The sequence below is a fragment of the Chaetura pelagica genome, unplaced genomic scaffold (assembly GCF_000747805.2).
Source record: "Chaetura pelagica isolate M959 unplaced genomic scaffold, ChaPel_1.0 scaffold55, whole genome shotgun sequence".
Classification (NCBI taxonomy): Eukaryota; Metazoa; Chordata; class Aves; order Apodiformes; family Apodidae; genus Chaetura; species Chaetura pelagica.
In genome coordinates this window covers 3,893,674-3,915,214 of record NW_009953571.1, presented here as the reverse complement: position 1 = coordinate 3,915,214, position 21,541 = coordinate 3,893,674, and the positions used below count along the sequence as shown (strand labels likewise).

The window sequence follows — 21,541 nt, the reverse complement described above, 5'->3', positions numbered from 1 at the left end:
GCTAGTAACACCTAAAGTTACATATATTTAATGTATAGAAAGAAATGCTCAGATGCTTAGTGGAATTACGCTTTTTGGGAAGTCAAATATTGGTGTTATCTAATGGGCAGTGTCAAAATAGGCCACAGAGGAGTGCTGCTGCCCAGCAGGGTGACCTTGTTGTCCTTGCAGAAATCCACCCATTCAAATTTGGCCTTTACACAAACCCCTGCAAGACCTCATTAACATAATAATAATGAAAATAATAATAACAACAACAACACTTGGGACTTGTTAGCATTCAGATTCCAAAGCTTCTGTCTCCTTCAAACATGCACCAATCCTACAGTGACAATAAAGGACTTCAGGTTGAAGCCTCAAGATAAACCTGAAGGCAACAGGGATGCCCCTTTGTAGCAGGCACATGAACTGAGTGAAGAGAGAGCCAGTTTGAGTGGAAAGTGGAGAATAGGAAGGGTGTGGATGTGTGTGGTCACTCTGTTAAATACTGCCATCTGAAAGAACAGATAGGACTACCTATGTGGGAAGGAAGCTGTATAGACTTATTTCTCCCAGCTTAAAGGCTTCCTATTACATTATAGCTTCCAGAAAAGTTTGAAATTATTTTTAAAAGAAGGTTCTTCTCCTAGTAGCCATTGTGTACCTTTAGGCAGTAACTTAACAGATTTAAAAGCAGACCAAACCTGCAGGATAAGATCCCATGTCGCCTCATGGGTAAAAAGGGCTCACAATTTATATTCATGTTACACTTTACTGTGGACAAAGGTGAAAACATCACTAGACTTTTTTTACCTTTTGCAGGCATGATATAAAATGGGCATTTTTAGCCTAAACCACAACCACCCCCAAATTAGTTCAGCTTTAAAAAGATTTAGATATATACTGAAGCTCCCTTGATGAAGAGCATATGTGTACTCTAAAACAGTTACATGACAAGGCTCACTTTGGAGGAGGACAATAAGGTAAACAGACATGGTAAATGCTAAACAGAGAAAGCTTTAGAGGAAACAGAAATGGTCCAGAAACCCCTACCAGAGCCAAGTACTGACAGAGTGGGCTGCCTGAAACAGTTACACTTACAAAGGAAGGAAAAGCAAAAAAACATTAATACAGTATCAGATTTTTTTATTTTTGTTCTGAAGCATTAGTATTAAGACACAGTATAAAACAGAGACGGAATGAAAAAAAAACCCAGCTATTTACAACCAACTGAAACTATTTTTTCCCTCCTATTTCTTTCACACAGGATTATGAATCTCTGAGCTAACAAAATATCTGTTCTCTGCATCATTCTTGTTGATACAGTTTGAACTTTTCACTGGGAGTATTTTGTTTCTGCTGAGTTAATATGGCCCAGTGCCTCACACACTGAATATGTACCTTTAGCTCAGAAGCAGATAACAAAAGGCACTTGGCCTTAAACTGGCAGATTTGAGAACTAGAACTTTAAAAAGACAAATAAAACACCATCTCTGTTTCATAAAACTGAAATTGGTGAGCTCACAACTGATCTTTTTGCGAAAGACTAAATTCAGCAAGTCAGAGGTGTACAGGACTGCTCAGTCTCTGCAAACCCCCAGTCCTGACTGGGGATGAATGCTCAGCTCTGAAGACAGGAGAAACACATGCCTATCCTCACTGAAAATTCAGGGAGTTTTAATGGACAGCAGCATGAAGGCCCTTTTTTGCACAGAATCCAGAGAAGTACTAAAAGCTGTCAAAGCCTAAAAGCTGTAAATTGTTTGTTCCCTTCTAGAACAAAAAAAATAATAGAAGTGTAAAGGCACTTTTCTAATTCAGGTGTTTTACATAGTTTTAAATGGCCTGTGTCTATCAGCTCATTTGTACATGTAATAGCTGAACGATTATTTCAAATCACTTTCTGAAAAGATCAACCACGTTAACATGCAAATCGAAGTGCCGTGTCAGCAAGCAGATACACGAGCTGAAAGAACGTTTCCAAAGAATAACCCCAGGGGGAGGAGAGAAGAACAGAGCAAAGTAGGAGAAGAAATAACGCAAAGTGCCTATGGAATACCTGCCAAAAAATGGACTGCACATACACTGCACAGGAAGCTAAAGAATTACTGTACCCAGAATGAACAGGAAGGGCGTTTTGTCTTCAATTGCTGCCTGTATGAAATTCAGCTACAATGATTCCCTAACTGGACAGAATCAGCAGCATTGGCACATGAATTCCTTTCCATCATGTTTTTTTACAAAGGGAAGGAACACTAGTGAAAGGATTAAAAAGGAAAAAAAAAGAGGGAGAAGGGGGGGAGAGGCAGGCTGGACAACTCTGCCGTAAGGCTGGGGGAGAACCAGTGAGGATGGGAGCAGGGGCCAGGGGCGAGGTGAGTCACGTTGCATTCACACGCCCCCCGGCCCAAACCACAGCAGGCAGAGCCGGGGAAAAACAAGACCAGAGCACAACTTCTATTAGTGCCCTGCGCAAAAACTGAGGCTCGGCATCTTGGCACAAGATGGATAACGTGAGTGGAAAAACGGCATTGCTCTGGAAGTCTGCACTAGCCCGTCAGAGGCTGCTGAGAGCTGCCTGGCAGCTGCACATCCTGCCATCCATAGCCATTATGCAGATATTAAATTGGAAGAAACATCTAATGCTTTTAAGATTCAGAAAGGAAAACTGAAGTTTGCAGTGCATGCCAATAGCTTACACAGTTTATTATGCTGCTTCTACCAACTGTAAAAATACCACATTGAAACGACAGAAATAATTTTACTAGCTGCAAGGCTGTCAGGATTGTCTGTTTGTTAGTACTTATCAAGAGGGACTCTGAACAAAATGAGCTTAATTACGGAAACCAGACAAGGCAGTCAGGGTTACACTCACACAGAACTAAGAGCAGATCTTTGCCCTTTTTCAGCACCACCCTCTGCTGTGTCCTCCTCGGCATGGTCCCAGCCCACAGGGTTGGTCTGACACCGCACGGCTCCTCCCCTGTGTCCTGCTGGAACCGCTGCTCTGCAGCCGCACAGGAGCCCTGCACGTGTCTGTCTCCGGCAATGTCAGAAGAGCCTTCCTTACACAGGGGATTAAACAGGAGGGCAGTATGAAAGAAACTCTCCTCTACTGTCAGACTTGGCACTTCACTAAAACTGTATTTTAATATTGTTCTTGAGTTATTTGACTGTTCTTAATACATTCTGAAGCTGGCTTGTGCTGCAGAAAGTACAATCCATAGGACTGAAATTTGCCAAGGCTGGTATAAAGTACTAGCTATGTGCCTTACAGACTGAATGCCAGTGAGACTAATGTTTAGAAGTACCATAAAACTCTCAAGAAATATTCCTAATTTTTTCATGTAAACATTGTAATTCTTCCTTTCCACTCTTACTTAAGAATATTTAATTTAATTAAATTCGTACTGACAAATTCAGGATTTAAAATTGAGATTAATTCAATCATAAACACTTAATAATAAACACAAAGTAATAGTTTGCTGCATGTCAGAAAGCTCTAACCCTCTCCATATTCCTAAACCAGTTTATTTTCCTGCAATGCTATAAATGTATGGAAAACATCTGACTTTTAGGTTTACTGAATTTTCCTCAAAGCCAAATGCAAATCCTCTCCTTACCAGCACAACATTAAATATATTAATAATCACATCCTTTTTTCCAAATGGTATTCTACCTAAAAAGTAACTGCTAGGCCCCTGCAATGGTTACTATGAGACTAGTTCAAAATCCATTTGCTGACAAGTGCCATGTAACGTACCTTACCCCATAGCTCTTGCTGTCTTGACATCTTTATCACTAATCTCATCAAGAACTGTTTACACCACAGAGTTCACAGAGCATTAGACATCTTATATGACTCTTTCTTAAAGGTAGTAATTGTAATCAATATTGTAACATTTGGCGATACTGCTTTCTGATTCATGCCACAGGCTGGATCCTAACACAGCACCAGAACATTATTTTGGTTTGATTAAGCAGAAAATCTGCCTCTACATCTTCTGTGCCAAAAGGAGTCTTCTCTGTGCTTATACAGAAACTATAATGAATGTGTTCCTTTAAAATAAAGAAACATAAGGCTTAGTAAGGTTTCAGTATAGCATTATTAGCTAAGCATTGTTTCCATCTTAATGAGTAACAAAGCAGTTCTCATAGTACATAAATTTTTAAAATACTAGATCCATTGTTGTATTTATGACACACTTTCTTTTTCATCCAGGAAACACATTCAGAAGAGCATACATGGCTAAAGGAGGGTCTGTTTTTAAACCTCAAACTTCAAAATATAAAAAACTTCTAAAAATGAGAGAGAAAAGTGAAGATCTAAACAGCCTTACAATGCATACTTTTTACATCTCAAAAACAAAGCTGATGCGGTTTGAATTGCTCAACTGCCCACTAGTGACTCACTTTCCTGCTCCATCAATTCCAGGAAGTCAGCTATTAGGGATCCTCTGTTACCTGTTCCCTCCGAAACATTCTCTGGAATATAAAAGTAGCCAAACGCTGCAAATGAAATGAGAAGAGAAAGTACTGATTTCAAATAAGCGCCCACTTGGGAGTGGGGAGGATAGATAGAATTTCACTGCTCTGCAATCTTCCTTTCCAGCTTTTCCCACCTTCTCCTCTCAAGCCCCAGCCCCTGCCACTATCCAACAAGAACCAAAAAACCTCCACTTTTCAACAAACCAGAAAGATGCCAAAACTTCTATAGCAGTAAGAACCTAAAGGATTTTTGAAAGAGGGTGTGTTTTGGGAGTGGAATTTTGGAGTGGAAAGATTACAAGCAAGGAAAATAACTGTACACTCATGTACTGTTTTAAGATAGTATCTAAAATTTAAAATAGTGAAATCCAATTAGAGAAACTGATGACACAGAATCTACACCAGTGAGAAAGAAACCCTGCTATACAAAACAAAACTTGAATTTAGCTCCACTGAAAGACTGATAAAAGGACCATAGAAATATTTTCAGCCATTTCTGTGGTTATCCTGTAATTTAATGGAATTTTGCACTTCTAGCTGTGCTTCGCTCATATACAGATCTTTTTATCAACAAAAAAATCTAAACCGACTAAATTGAAAAGAATTTCACTCCAAGAAAAAAGCACGGTACAATTTTCTACTTCTTAAAGGTGATCAAACTGGCACCGATACCTTTCAGTCATAAAAGACTCTCCAGGCAGCAGTTTGTGCGCTGAATGAGAACACAGCAGTGGGACTGGGGGACCACCTCTACCTCATACCTGAATGCCTTACTGGGCATGATTACCAAAAGATGCATTATTTTTTTCTATAGATTCAAAACCCAATTGTATTTTTCAAATTTTTGCTAAATACATAGATATCTTAACCATACCCAGTCAATCACTGCACTGCCAACACCCCAGTAACTATATGAAAGAGCATGTTTGACATTCAGCCACTTGAAAACACAGCTAAAAGCTGCACAAGGATACAATGATTTGTGCATGTCTAAAACATGGCCTAGTGGAAGGTGCCACTGACCACTGCAGGCAGGTTAGAACCAAATGATCTTTAAGGTCCCTCCCAACCCAAACCATTCTATGATTCTATGAAAAGGGCTTTCAGGGTATGTTAGGGGAACTGAATGCTTCTCCTCCCTCTGCCATGATGGGATAAACTGACAAATACATTCGTGATACTGATGAGCACAAGATGTGGACCAAGACAGCACACTAGATTTTGGTATGCCCTAAATTAATAAGCTTACTTTGCCATCTTAATATCTTTAATACAATGACTGAATATGGCATAAGGCACCTCGTGGGAAAACAGAACTTAGGTGATAGGACAAGTTTCCTCTTGGCTTCAAGTTGTACCAGGAGAGCTTTAGCTTGGATATTAGGAAAACATTCTCCACCAAAAGGGTTGTCAAGCACTGAAACAGGCTGCCCAGGGAGGTGGTGAAGTCACCATCCCTGAACGTGTTGAAAAGATGTGTAGATGTGGTGCTCAGGGACATTGTTCAGCGGTGGACTTGGCAGTGCTGGGTTAACAGTTGGACTTGATATTCCTAAAGCTTTTTTTCCAATTGAAAAGATTCTATTATTCTGTGATTTTAAATCTTCATTCTGTAAAAATCTACTTTGATGTTCTGTCAGGTAAATATTATTATGTAGCATTAGGATGATGAGAAAAATATTTTTGTCATTAAAAATGCTGGTAAACTTACCACACTGCTATATTTTAGACTTTAAAATATTTACTACAAGTGTGATTTTGAAACAAATGAACAAATCATACATGAACACACATACATTGAAAGAGACTGGGATTTTTCCTTTATGATAGAGAAACACTTCTTGAAGTTGCTAGAAATAATTCAGAAGTGAATTATGTAAGTTCTGAAAACAATATTAATTTCTTAATTCTTAGTGAAAGAGAATGCTTTTTTAAATTTAAAAATATAGCTAGAATTATACATTTAAATGACCAAAAATAGCTGCTGTGCCATTCTGCTTTATGTGAATTCTTGATTGCTTTCTTTTCAGTACTGTGTCTTTCACCATTTGCAGCACCACAAGACTAATTAGTTTTTGGAAGGGAATGTTGTACCACAAAATGCCTTACGCATCACTGTCTTCTTGTTTTAGAGTTTTTACTATTGCACAAAGCAGGGAACAGAGACTGAACTAGTAAGAGCAGCACACGTATCACATTTTCCTGCAGCTTATATATTAAATAAATTTAACACCTACCTTCTTCACCCAGTATTTAACAGAAATAAATTTGTAAGAACAGCTATAATAATTAAACAATGAAGCAATTAATGAATGGAGAACTAAGTGTATCACAACAGGCAAAACAGAACAGGAAAAACAGTGAAGTGCAGTACTTTGAATGCAATTAAGGAGGAATGGAATGCAAGGAATGAAATTAATTTTTTTTTTTTAACTTGACAAGGTTTGATGAAGTTTGCTTTGGTTTAGGTTTTTCTTCTTCCCAGAAATGCTTTTGAGTGCAAATACAAACTGATAAAAGGATGTAGGGGATCACCTCAACATGAAACACCTGAAGAAATTTTAAAAATTGAACTGCTGACTACCACAGAAAAGGTGCTATTTTTAATTTTATCTTGCCTATCTCCATTTTGTTCTACCACATTTGTCTGTTTTTTTTTTTGGGGGGGGAAAGCCACCTAGACTGTGCATAAATGAAACAAGGATTCTTTTGTACTTCAATATAAAGTATGTTTCTGTGATCTCTGGCTGAACCTATTTTCCAGAAGTGTATAATGTGGTCTTAAAAATCCATCATGGACTAAAGCTTGAGATATAAAATTTCAGCACAAAAATTACGTGGATTATTATTGCTATGCAGCAGAACACACAGGAACAACCACCCTCATGGGAAAGTCATTCACATCTACACAGGATAGCCAGTTGCCTAAGCTAAAAACCTCTGCCAAGGAAGTCCTGCTGCTTCTCTTCTCCCACCTCTGATTTACCTCATAATGTCACATTCTTTAAAGTGAATTTGCCAGAATTAAGCAGGCACAGTGGAGCAATTTAAATTAGTAAACTTACTTCATGTTTTAGAAATTACCAACCTAAACTTAAGTCTAGTTTCTAATCTAGTAACTTTTCATATTTTTGAATAAGCCAAGTAGAAAGATGAGTCCTCAAGTAACTTCTACAGAGTACTGCTGCTGAGTAACACAGTCCTTTGACTAAAAAAACGAACCAGCTTCCACACGAACCCACGGCTCAGACCACCTACACAACTTAAACATACTACAATGCTAAAAATTATTATTCCAACAATCATACTCCTCCCAACAGCCCTCCTATCCCCCCCAAAATTCCTATGAACCAACACCACAGCATATAGCCTTATAATCGCCACCCTAAGCCTCCAATGACTCCTCCCCACATACTACCCATACAAAAACCTCACAGAATGAACCGGTATCGACCAAACCTCATCCCCCTTGCTAGTCCTATCATGCTGACTCTTACCCCTCATAATCCTTGCAAGCCAAAACCACCTACAGCACGAACCACTTTCCCGAAAACGAATCTTCATCACAACCTTAATCACAATCCAACCATTTATTATTCTAGCCTTCTCAACTACAGAACTAACACTATAGCAGGACCCTTGTGCATCCCCTAGCTATTCCCACAACTGAATTACACTTCCTCTCCTCAGAATGAAAGGAAGCACATGCAGTTCATGTCCATGCTTCACATAACTGGAAGCATCACAAGATGATGTTTTATTTTCACCACAAATGGTGTCTTCCCTGTGTATATTTATCTCAGTGTACAATGTGCCTTAGTAAGGCTAAAACTACTCAATAACTGAAGAACCAGTAAATTTTCACCTCTTAAAAACACCCAAGAACCAGCCTTTTGACAAAAAAATGGAAAGCTACTTTCTTCATGAAGGATGCAGAGCTACTGGAGATGATTCACAGGAAAATCACAAATATAATCAAGGACCCAACAAACAACGGTGTAGAATGAGGCTTACTGGGTGTCAGCATATCCAGTTTAATGAGAGGTGTCTTCTCACTAACTATAAATATTTGTACACAGAAAAGAAAGCTGATGATGGGAGGATTTTTAGTTTCTCTGAGAAATGTAAAGTAATGATTCTGTAGCTGAGAGTTGGGAAAGTAGACAAATTCAACCTTGAAATAAGATGCAGAGATGGCTAAATGCTGGAACAGCCTAATATGAGAGGTAATGGCCTACCACTGTTAGGACAAGATTACACAGCTTTCTAAAGGAAATGCTTAATATAAGTTTTGGAGGAGATTGTACAGTACATGTGAGGGAGAGAGGGATCTGCGAAGCCTTTCCTCTTTCCTGTCCCTTACCAGGGACAGTGTGCCAGCACTGTTCCCAGCACTCTTCTCCAGCACTGAAACTCTGCATTAAGACAGCCTTACTCTTCAGACTATGAACACGTCCAGAGGCACAAACAACCAGATATACTCAAGGTTGTTTTTTCACCTTCCTCTGAAAGACAAGATATTGTCCCAAGCTAGTGAAAAGAAGCAACGAAGCAAGCTCATCTCCTTCTTTTGATGCCTTTTAGTGTATGCCTTCTTTACATATTTAGATTTGTATTGATTTTAGACTTGGCAAGGGAAGAAATTTCCCCAAGTCAGACTTGCTAGCATGTTGGGTTTTTTCCCTTCCACTGCAATGCAGGATGTGGACTGCCTGCTAGGATTAGCTGGGCAAATTTCCCCTTATCAACCTGCTGACATTGCAAGGGCCTTCAGAATAACTGGCAGCCCAATGCACCACCTGTTTTCTGAAACACAAGGATGTGGAAGGCAAAAAACTTAGGACCCTGATAACCAAAATATCCTAGTCTCCCTAAAGTTAGAAGATGTCACACAGGAGTACCAGAGTAGAATATAATTGCCTGTAACATGCAGGAAGTTAAATCGATCTCCTTGTCCTTTTTGGATTTGTTGTGTGGTTCTTCCCTCCACTTTCTAGATACAGTCTCACAACTGAAGTTTATTAGTGTTCTTTGAAAGAAAAAAAAATAAAATTGGTGTGCAAGATGAAAGACAATATTATATCCATGAGGGTTTTCAGCAGAATACAGAGTACCTAATTTAATTAACAGGATCAGGTGTTAATATCTCATCTCAAATTATGCATCTAAATCTCAAATTTTTATTAGTTCCTGGAACATAAACCCCAGTAGCTGTTCTTGCTCCTGCCAGAACTCTTCTCTATGAAAGCTTAATTCCTTGGTATCAAAATGCCTTAAGAAGGTGCTATCACTTAATCCTGCAAGGTTAACAGTTACGTGAGGTGCAGACACAGAGAGGCCATGCATGGAACACAAAATTCTTTCCAGCTTTGATGGACATTGCATGGGAAAATGCATTTGAGACCTGCTGTATCAATATGGACAATATCCAATGTGAAAAATGTGCTAACAGAGACTACATAAGCAAATGTAAACATTTCTACCCGTAAGTTCATACTACTTCTTCACAGTGTGCTTGCCTGTTTGACAGCTATACTGTCATAATTTTAGGCTGTTAAACCTCTGCTCTAGGGTTTATAAAAGATCAGAGCACTTGTCACTCTCAGTGCAGGTAGAGTGAGATAGAGTGGTAGAGCAGTTCATTTTTCTTTCTAATTACACTCCATTAACCTTCCACATGAGAGCTCCCCTGTGCTTTCATACCAGCAGCACCAACTGGCTGTGTTTGATAAGGCTCAGCAGAGCCTGCAACACTAGCACGTGTAACTAAAGGAACACTAGCACTGCAGACTTAGCAGAAGCTGGGCTGAAGCTCTCTTACTGAACAACAGCCATATTTAGCTAAACTACACTCAGATGGACACCAGCCTCACCCTACACACTTTCCTCACAACTCCACTCCTTGAACATCATGGATACATGACCTAGCATTTGAAAGCCAAATGCAGAACTAGGGAATTATTCACTATAGGGGACTGAATAGCTACCATGCCTCCACCTCACTGCAGAGATCTGCCAAGAGAAATGCATTTAGAGCACTAAAGCATGCAGGGCAATAGAAAAGAAGCTGTAGTTACATTATAATTAGATCATGTTAGTGTATGCAACCAGAGTACAGAGAAGGAAAATTACTTTTTAAATTTAAACCTTTTTTTTAATGCACCTTCAGTATCTGGGGTTGTTTGTTGTATGTTCTGAAGACCACACCGTTAACAAACAGCATTATATTTATCTATAACCTTCTCAACGGTGACCACATTAATGATAGGCTTTTCTAAAAAGAGAGACTTCTTTGATTAATAATGTATTCCAGGGGAGTTTTAAATTCAGTGCCAGGAAAGCTATTTTCCATGTGCATGAAGGTAGATTAGCATTTGTGTATACCAAGCAACAGTGTCGGCACATGGTTACACAGATAAAAGGGAAACAAATTTGGAAGGAGGGATTGTAAACAACCTGGAATGGAATCCAAATTATTTTTTAAAAATACATGAAAAACCACAAAATCTGTACTTTCAAAACACTTTTTATACTGTACATTGGAATTTGTAACGATTTCAAATGACTTCACAACATCAAGTTGTATGCGGAACCGAGTCAGCGATGGTGATGTTCTTTTTGCTGTTGCCTCCATTATGCTTTCCCATCCCTCTCGTGTTGCTTAACATATACTCTCATCTACATGCATCTCCATAAATAACTTTAACTTAGTTCTCTTCTGCAGTAAGTTTCCCAACCTTCAGCTAATATTTGGAAATTATCTGCTGTCTTCTAAGTGTTGGTAACTTGGAAGTGCCTGAAACAAATAGGAACTTTATTTTGGAGTTCTGGTGAATGCTGTCAAAGATCCCCTCCAGTACCAAGGAAATGGAGGTGGTCCTTCTCTTCTACCAGAAAGGTAAACACTGCTACTTAACCCACCTCAAGCACCCTGAAGAGACTTGTTTTTCAGAGTGATCATTAAAGGCTCTTAAAATACAACCCACTTTCTAAGTCTGAGTAGTTTTCTAGTAGATTTTGCACCTCCTTTCCCAAATTTTCTTAAATTTAATCTAAAGATGTCAATTCGGTCTTAATTGCAATTCAACTTGTGCCATCGAAGCCTATGACACAAATTCACAATACACAGATGTGACACAACACAGTGATTCCAAAACTGTTAAGCTGTTGAGGTTGCCTCAGGAAAGCTGAATAGTTGGAGGACAGAGTTAGTTCTTCCCTCTTAGGTAGGTTTGCTCGAAGTCCAAACCTAAGTATCTCTATAGCAATAATTTCTTGGATGAACAATGAATGCTGTAGTTGGGATGCACTTTGTATCAACTAAGAATGAATTTTGTCAGATATAATTTCTCTACTAAAGATGATATTTACTCTCAAATCTAATACATTTGAAACACTCCCTAATTACGACATGGAATAAAATTATGTAAAGAATCCACATCTCTTGTTTTGTAAAAATGTATCTATAGTGCTTCAGCGCTCCAACACCATGAAATCTTGTTGAGCTGGGATGAGAATTTGCCAAGGCAGTCAAATTACGACTGTGAAGGAAGGCAGAATCACGTTTTCGTGCCACACTTAGCTCTTACTTCCATAAAAAAGAATTTTGAATTTATGTACACACAAATTGTACTTCATGCCTCTATAACTTCCTCTCTCGTATTCTTTAGAGGATGTACCAGAATCATGACTCAAAGCTCCAAAATTCCTAGCTGTAAGCATCAAGTGTTGAAATTGCCTTCAGAATAAAGCACTGCAGAGGTGCTTCCACTTCTCTGAGCAGTTCCATCACTGCTAACACCGTTTGGAATACCATTTTCTGACAAGTAGGCCAAGCTCCTCTCTGAAGAATGCAACACTGCAGTTGATGGGACCTTTTTTTAACTCTTCACCTGAGAAACAGGCCTCTTCAGAACTTTTTGATCATGTTTGTTCTTTTTCTGACATCTCTTAGAAAATATTTCAGAAGGAAAGAGTTTGCTTTATCTACACTGGCTCACAATTAACTTTTCACAGAAGACCTGTCAAAAATAATGCAAGTATTTTCTCTTTTTATTATCTCAATAAAGAAGATCTCTTGAGGGCTTTGAGGGGCCATGAGGTTGGTGAACAGATCTTTTAACCTAACATATACAGAAACATGCAGTCTGGTGAAGAACACCTGGAAGAGAATTGTTGAGGCTTTTTATACTGTTATAGTCATAATCCCTGAAGGTAGAGAGACAGCTGATGTCACAAATACTAATGTGAGAACCCCACTGTAAATGGTGGGAAAAGAGTCCTACTGCAACTGGCTAAAACTCTCTGTATTTTCTTTTTTGGGAAGGAGCATTTTTGTTAATATATTTTGTTAAAACTTTTAAAGACTGTAAATGCTACAGATGTAAAATGAATTCTGAAGAAGTCTTTGATTAATTTCTATAATTCTCCAATGAGTTCTCTGTCAAAGAGAGGTAAGCAACAGAAAATAAGCTCTCTTGTAATTCCTCTTTATGCAATACTAAACATATATAACAAGTGTGTTTCTTACAGGAGGTGAAAATTTCTTCTTTGCCTCTGCAGGCCCATATTAGATTTAAAAGCTAAATTAACCTTTTTTCTTTTAAAAAAACCCCAACAGGATTAAACAAAAACTACTGTATATTTTCATCACATAATGATGAATAAATAAATAATAATGAAGTGCAAGTTCCTTTATGAGACCATATGCTTGACTTGCTACTTATTGCAGAGAGCATGCAATATATTGCAGGATGAACATAATTCTTGCTACAAACCAGTCTGACCAGCTAAACCTGCACTCAGATAGTCTTAATGAAACTCAGAAGTATTATCTCATTGGCCCTTACTCAGGATTTCCTGCATGACAATTCAGCTGTGAGTATGTCTGGAAGCACTTTAGCTCAGAACACATGCATGACCTTCTAAAACCAGACTCAGTGGATCTCTCTCAGGTATCTCTAAAGACACCTATCACACCTGTGTCTAAGAGCTGTAAATTACAAAACAGTAGTTTTCCCCTCCGTGGTTTCACAGTGATGGGATTTTTTTTTTTTTTTTTTTTTAAGAAAACACATGTTGCACTTTAGAGAAAGGCTGAAATATTACAGAAACCTAGCAACTGAGACACAAGCTATTACAGTGAGACATCTTGCTTTGTGTCCTCAGCTCTGGTAACTCTCTTCATACTGGGATCTCAAGTTCTATTATTAACCTAGAGAACTACCTTAAAGCTGCACTGCCTTTGTAACCAGATTGTAATACAATTTTCATAAACACAACACGTACCCTTTTAAATTCCAGTCCATAAAAATAAGCCCTTGGAAAACTCTCTCAGATAACCATCACACAATGAGAAGCAGAAGGGGAGCTTCAGCATCCAGGAGATGGTCCTGTTGGCTCTGAGATAGGGGGGCCATGAGAGGAAAGAAGTAGCTAAGATTTTCCCTTCATACTACCTCCGAATACACCAAATTGATGCTGAAATGCAGGGGTGTTTTGGGGAAAAGAGCTTCAGGATTTGTTTCTAACAAGTATGACAGGGCACATAATCAAGAAAATAGGGCTTATTTATTTGTTTGTGTTTATAAAACTATCCTTTACTGTATTTCATCTGGAGTTGGGGCAGGATGTAAGCACAGGAAAGAGGCTTTGAAAAGATCTATGCTACACACCCTGACACTTGTATCAGTAAATACATGCAAGGGCATGTAAGCAACTAGTCATCTAAGAAACACCAACAGCTAAGAAAATATTAACGAACTGTAATTAAAACATGAGTGTGTGTTAGGTGTGCAGAAATTAAAAAAAAATAAAAATAATGTGCAAATACTTGACTTTGCACTATATTGGAAGGATTCACTATGAGCAGAATGGGATTTTCATGGTAATTGTTTGGAGGATAATGTGAATATAATATACACTTAATTCAGAACACATTTTTCAGTCTGCACAGGAAGACAGTCAAGCTGTCATTGATAGAGAGGAAGCTCAGGAGAAAACAAAAATAAGCTTCAAACAAACAAAAATAATCAGGAAACACAGAAAAGTGTAAGAAACAGGTTCACACAAGCAAAGGGCACTCACAGACAATATAAAGCTAAATCAAAAAGTAGTGAAGTCCCACAAGCAAAAGCTAGTCCTTTCTCACTGGCAGGCAAGGCTTGCAGGAGAACATACTTTATTTTATCAAACTGAGTTGGAGAAAAGGACACAGTGCTAGTCACACAAGCTCCTTTTAAAGTGCCTTCTCACTGACACGTCAGGCCTATGCCCGGGGGATGTCTGAGGTGACAGAAGCAGTGCAAGGCATAAACTGAGATTTTTTTTCAAGATATTAGAAATACCATCTCGTTGAATAAAGTCTATACTTCTCAAACACATACGCAAAACTGACCAGTAAACCATGCTCAATTTAAGCCCACAGACCCACATTCTTAATTGTATTTCCTCTTTTGTTTTCCCACTGGTAGGGTTGCACAATTAGCTTGTATGCTCTTCAGGGCTAAAACAGCAAAAATCCTTTTAAATATTTAACACATACTAGTACTATGCAAATAGTAATAATAATGCAGTGGTCCTTTCTTGCTCTGCATTTTGAGTGTATTTTTATGAGCTAGACAAATAATGCAGGATTGCAGCATTCTGCCTCCACATTCCTAGTCTTCCCCTTCTAGTTTAACAGTGACAAAAGGGGAGTTTTTGCTCAAAGCCTTTAACACTTTCAGCACAGATTCTCACACTGCATAGCTCTCCAAACCGAATGAGCCACCTTTTTGCACAGGGGCAAGAACTGATTTCCTTAATTCATCTAAAGATCAGAAGCCTGCCCAGTGACCCACATTGATCAAGAAACTGCACCAGCAGCGGAGGCTACAGAGCCAGCTGCTTTTAGGCCAGCAACAGCACACTCAGCACGAACAGATTGTACTAAGATTTTTCTCCCACACACAAAACCAAACTGTTCCTGTGCCCCCTTTGTGCTGATGGAGCCTGTCTCTCGGTCGATGAGCAAGTAGCTAGAAAATAATTTCTCAACCTATTTTGGAAATCCACAATCATGTACAATGGGCTATGTTGGTTAGTATTCAGCGGTGATTTCAAAGGTTCTTTGTCCTGGGGAGGAGATACAACCATTCACCAGTGTGCCGGCAAAACTGCTGAGTACGCAGCTGGAGCGTCCATGGGGGAAGGGAGGCGGTGTATGAATTTGCAATTATATCTGTGAAATCCCTACGGTTTTGAAGAATGATCACTTGGCATTTCTACTATTTTGCAAATGAAAACTTTTAACACATTCGCCAGAATTATTTGGCTCTTTTTTTCTTGTAAGAAGATAGAGGAGCAGCATAGAGAAATGTGAAGCTACATGTATGTGCTACAGAATTGTTTTTTTCAGCTCCTTGCAGCACAAATGATTTGCAGTAACATGCTCTGCACCTTCTTAACTAGTTAGCTGCCTAATCCAAGACAAATACATCAAGAAAAGATAGAGAGGAAAAAGCTGTAGACAAGATTAACCACACAAGCATGGCTTTTTCATGATGCTCAATGTTTTTTGTATTACCCAGCTGCCAAATACTCAAAAGGAAACAGGGTGTAATATAACAAATGCTACAAAAGGCCACAGGAGCATAAAACCAGTAAGAAACCTTTCTGTTTGGCTCTTCACAGGACTCTCACTTGTACTAGAAAAGCATCACTCTGATGCCCTGTTCGCATTCCATTTCCAACAACAAGAAGGAGGATGGAGGTCTCCAGTTTCTATGACAACCTAGATGGGCCACAATACAAGATACTTAGAAATGTTCAACTGCAGGGATGCCAGATCAAATTAAGCTAGAGTTTACACTACTTCGTAGAAACTAAAATGAAAGAAAAAACCCAAACAAAACATGAATGTCAAAGGAGGGATGACATTTTCTCAGCATATTCCAAAAGATTTCTGAAAGTAGATGATAAAGGAGGGATTTTTCTCTGCAAAAAATAAATAATAATAATGTCAACATAAACAAACAGAAACCTTATTTGCATAAGTAAATGTTTTAATTAAAAGTAGACTACTGAAAAATTACCATCAGACATTAAAAGCAAAGAACAGGTCCAAACCCCAAGATTATTTTATTAATTTAACTCATTATGAACAAGCAAATTTGTCATCCCACTGTTTTGTATGGCTTTTTTAACACTCTCAGTTATGTTTTGTGATAAGATTTGTTTTTCTGTTGTTTAGCCCATATCTGGTCTTTTGTGACATTTTGTAAAAGACATTCAGATATAGAAAATATTCCATATTCTACCTGAAAAAGTGAAATTAGTAATAGTGGGATATTTTAGTAACATTAACAAAAATGCAAAAACATTTAATGTGTGCTCTTAGTAACTTAACTGGACAGTTGTTAAAAAGGTAGGGTGAGCCTTCTTCATTGACTCAAGATGCTGGGAAGGCACGTAACTTAACAGGCAAGCCAATTTAGACAACATGAGTAAAATGCCCTCTGAATAAACACCTGCAAAAGTTTTCTGTAAGCTTTTCAGATATGACATAGATAGATGTGGTTTCCAAAACAAATAAAGTTAAATAATTTCTTAGTACACGTGTATTTTAAGGCATACTGTTTCGAAAATTCGTATTTTTTAAATCTTCTGATACAAAATAGGCATTGTCTTTCTTTTTAGTATTTTTCAAGTTACTCTCCTTTTCTTCTTTCAACTTAATAACAAGGTAGTTTATAGCTTTCATTAAATATATGATAGCTGGCAAGGCTCACAGTAAGATAACTGTGGACTTCTAGAGGCTTATGTTCTTTGGGGAGAGGAGGGAGAAGAGAGAGAGGAGGGAGAGGAGAGAAAGTCTTAACAGCTGTGCCTAGTCAAAATAATCCAAAATTAGAGAGACTGTAACATTTAAAATTGGAACAGAAAGCTGGGTCTGTGCAGATATCTTTAAACAATTTATTAAAAACTGCAGACACTCACTCTTCATAAATCATTCCCCCTTGCGGCACTGCTGATGAGTACTATTTACACAAGGGCTTGTAAACCTGGCTTCTAAGTGCCACCTCATCCCTCAGGAGCACCTGGCACTGCCAGCTGAGAACAACCACCCCTCACACTGGACAGCTGTGCCTCCTGCCCATGCCTGAGCCTATTTCCCTGTTTAACGCACAAGCTAGGACCTGGGGATTGTGGATTTAGAGAATGTGTGAAGGGTGGGTGGACAGTAGCACCGACACACCCAGGTTAGCACCTGCCCACCACCTGCTCCTCCACAGCCCTCTTCCTCTTCCACCCAAGCCTCCCCATTCAAAGCCATCTCCCCTGTGAACATCACAGCCCAACACTACAAGGGCTCCGGCTGCTGCTGGCCCGTGGTGGAGCAGGCCAAAGCTGAACAAAAGCTGCCTTGCTCTGCTGCCCTCCCTCGCCCTGGGCAGAGGTGAGCGGCACTGGGCAGACAGACTGCAGTGATGGCACCGGCTCCTCTGACAGAGTGCTCTGGGGATTTGCAAGTTGCACCTGCAGAATGGCCAGGATGCCTCAGCACTGAGGAGTGAAGTGCTGAGGGCTGAAGTTACATGTCTGTAATAAGTATCAACATACCTGACGACTCTGCTCAGCTAGTTGGAATTAACTGGAAGTGATGAATTAGGATGGGGTAGTGTGACTAAGGACACAGCTGGGCATGATTAGCTGTAAACCTGGACTACACTGGTTAAACCTTGCTTTAGAGCTGAGGCTGTGCAGCCACATCATAAAACTTCTACCTGTGTTATGCATGTAAAGTGGAAGAGAAGGAACGGTGTAATGGAGAACCGGCAAAGTGCTAATGCTTAAAAGAATTCTAACAGTTTAATGGGAAGAACCGGATGAACTGGAAATAATAGCGGGAAGGAGCTGTAAATTGCAAGGGATGGTAGTGTGGCAATAAAGAATCTGCTTGAAGTTACACTGTTAAAGTTACTCTAACTATAATGTGGTATAAGTATCAAGAGATTGGGCCAGTGGATTCCTCTCAAAGACTCAACTGTCAGTCACAGACCCAAACATTTTAAAGCATGAGTTTCCACTCTGCAGTGATATGGTGTCGAATAAAGTTGTACTTACAAATTCCACAGCATCTGCTATTCCAGCAGCTTGTTCACTATCAGTGTCATGCAACCACAACAGCATAGCTGATAACTGACGCCTAAAAGGAATTCCTTCTTAAAAACCCCAACATGGACAAACAACAAAGTTTTAAGGAAATTCAACCAAAAAAATCTTTACTAACAAGGAGAGAGAGCTATTTGGTGCTCTTGACAACTATCATACTCAGTGAAATCTAAGTCCATGAAACTAGGAAAGTGTTCAGGGCACATACCCATGCGTACTAATTTTGTCCTCTTGGAATCTTTATACTCTGGATATTGTCAACACTGAACACACAATACATTTATTATTTTTTTAAGAAGTAGCAGGGAATGTATTTGCAATCTTCCAGTACCTTACCTGACCACAGGACAGGTATTTTCAGAAAAGTGATCGACACTGTGTACTTAGGATGGTATTAAACTCTTCTAATGCTATAATTAAAAAAATAAACTATTCTTTGTTTCCATGTATAGTCAAGAGAAATAAAGGATGGTTGAATAAGTAATGCTTGGCATGTGCCCTGTCTTCAGAAAATATGGACAAATTTAAACTACTTTTTACACAGCTGAAATTAGAAACCCTGAGTTGACTCCCTAGAGAGAACATCTCTTTCTCCATTCGATGGACCCCTCTTTCACAGCCCCATTACTTGTATGCATATACTGTTGTTTGACGTTGTAACTTAATCTGTCCCTCACTAAAAACAGGAACCACACTCATCCTCCACTTTGTTGCTGACAGCAGCAATCACTCACAGATGCACATCCTCATGCTAACACAAGGCAATACAATGCAACACCTCTGCCCTTGCTGACATTCACTCTGCCTCACAAATACCACCCACCTCCCCTTCCTCTCCGACTGACAGTTTTCAATTAAAACTCTGAGTGTTCTCAGTGTGTTCATAGCTTGAAATGTGCCTTTTCCATTTTGCAACTATAAAAGGCTCGTGTTCCTGACTGGGCATGATTTCTTTGAATCACAGATACTACCACCTCCTACAAACTTTGCCACAGTGAAATGATTCACAGCAGATCTCCCTGCCTATATATACATGCATCTTGCTTGTTTGGTTATGAACACAACAGAGAAACAAAGGGGTTATCTCATAAAGCACCTAGGAAATCCCCTTAAAGCAGCTCTGCCATATGATCCAGCTAAATACTTTTAACTTTGAATCCTGTTTTGACTGCCTTCGGGTTAATACTAAAGTATTAGCAAGTAAGTCCTACTGACTAGCTCCAGCATCAAGGAGCCCTGAGTTTTGCTGAACTCCATTTTCTGCAAGGGCCCAAGATACTACTGGGAAACCTGTGTTAGAATTTCTAACGCTGTTCAGATTTTCAACATATGTACCATAACATACTGAGTTTCAGCCAGCACTGGCACTTCAGGGGGGAAATAAAAAAAGTACATGATCTCTCCTGGATTATTAAAGCCCACGAGACTAGAGAACTACCAAAGATGACTAAGTTTACAGCTTTTCCATCATCTTGGCTTTATGACTATACTGAAATACAGAAAAATCACCTGCACAAGAAACTAAAGCAGAATGGTTTTTAGCAGCTGGTAAATGATAATTTTAGAATGGAACCATTATTATCAGTCTTGAAGACACACCCACAACAAAGTAAGTTAAATGATCTCTATTTAATTTGTACGCAATAAAAACACATTAAATACATCAAAGTTTGCTGAACAGAATAGGACAGAGCAGATTAGAAGCAGATAAGCTTACTCCCTTCTAGGAGGCTTTTTACAAACAGATTAAACAAAATAGACATTAACATTTATAAGCCCCAAAATAGTTAAAGTTTTTACATGCACAAACATTTAAGTGGTTGCATTTGTAAAATGCATCTTTCTGTTGGACTTTACATTTTTCAGACTTATGTTCATGTTTTCAGTTATGCAAAGTCTTACCAACATTGAGCAAGTAAGTATTGTTGTAAGACAGCCAAATACTTTTGCTGCTGTATTTTGTTCAAAACCCAATCACAGTACCAAACACTTCTGCCTATTGTTTTCTGCTTTTGTACTTTTTTCCCCCAAATGTACTCAATTATACTATGTATGTGCACACAGGAAAAACATATGTTCTTGAAAACTCCCCTCCACAAATGTTTCTGTATTAATTATCAAATTATTAGGGTCAGAATGCTCTTTAAAAGTAAGAAAGCTGAACACTAACAATCTGTCAGAACTAGCACCAAAGATAAGCTCATGCTGTTTGAAGTACTGGCTGTACTGTGCATCTGGAAGAACTGCACTCATGAAGTGTGTTTGTACAATTACACTAAAAATTACTTCAACAGAACACGGAAGTTGTTTCAGTAGCAGGAGCCCTGACGTCTTCAACATCTGGTCTTCCATGAAATTACCTATTTAATGCCTATGAACAGATATTTTACATTAACACCTACCACCCACCACCTACCCCCAAAAAAACACCAAAACCCACCAACAAATCCCTCCAAAAATCGTACTTGCACAAAGGTTTTGCATTCTTGAAAATGAGCTGAAACTGCCACAAAACACCCCAAAACAAAACCTCACAAATTTATCTCTCTTACACAGAATTACAAGTTATGGACACTGCAAAAAAACCCGAAACAAACCCAAAATAAGTAAGAAGCATTTCTTCCACCTGACTTTTCCAGTGGCCAAATGACCATCTTGGAAGATACTTGAGAAAATCCCTGTTTCAACAGAGAAAGTCTACCTCCCCTTTCTACAGCCAGAAGAAATCAGAGAGATCAGAAGCTTAGCAATTGCACAAATCATTTTACAAATACTAACACTGTTTTTAAGCGTTCACACACAGTGCCAAGGGGTAGGGTGTGTGCACCACCGCGCCGCTCTCATTCACAAGGCAGGGGAAGAAGCAGCAGCCGATCTCTGCCGGTGGGGAGGGGGGGGGCGTGCCCCGATGGGCCGGGTG

The 21,541-nt window shown here is 39.0% G+C and overlaps 1 protein-coding gene across 2 annotated transcripts in view; it reads right to left on the bottom strand.

The window, feature by feature from the left end:
* Nucleotides 1-21,541, bottom strand: part of PHF21A (PHD finger protein 21A) — a 94,631-nt gene that overhangs the window by 26,776 nt on the left and 46,314 nt on the right. The window lies entirely within an intron of this gene.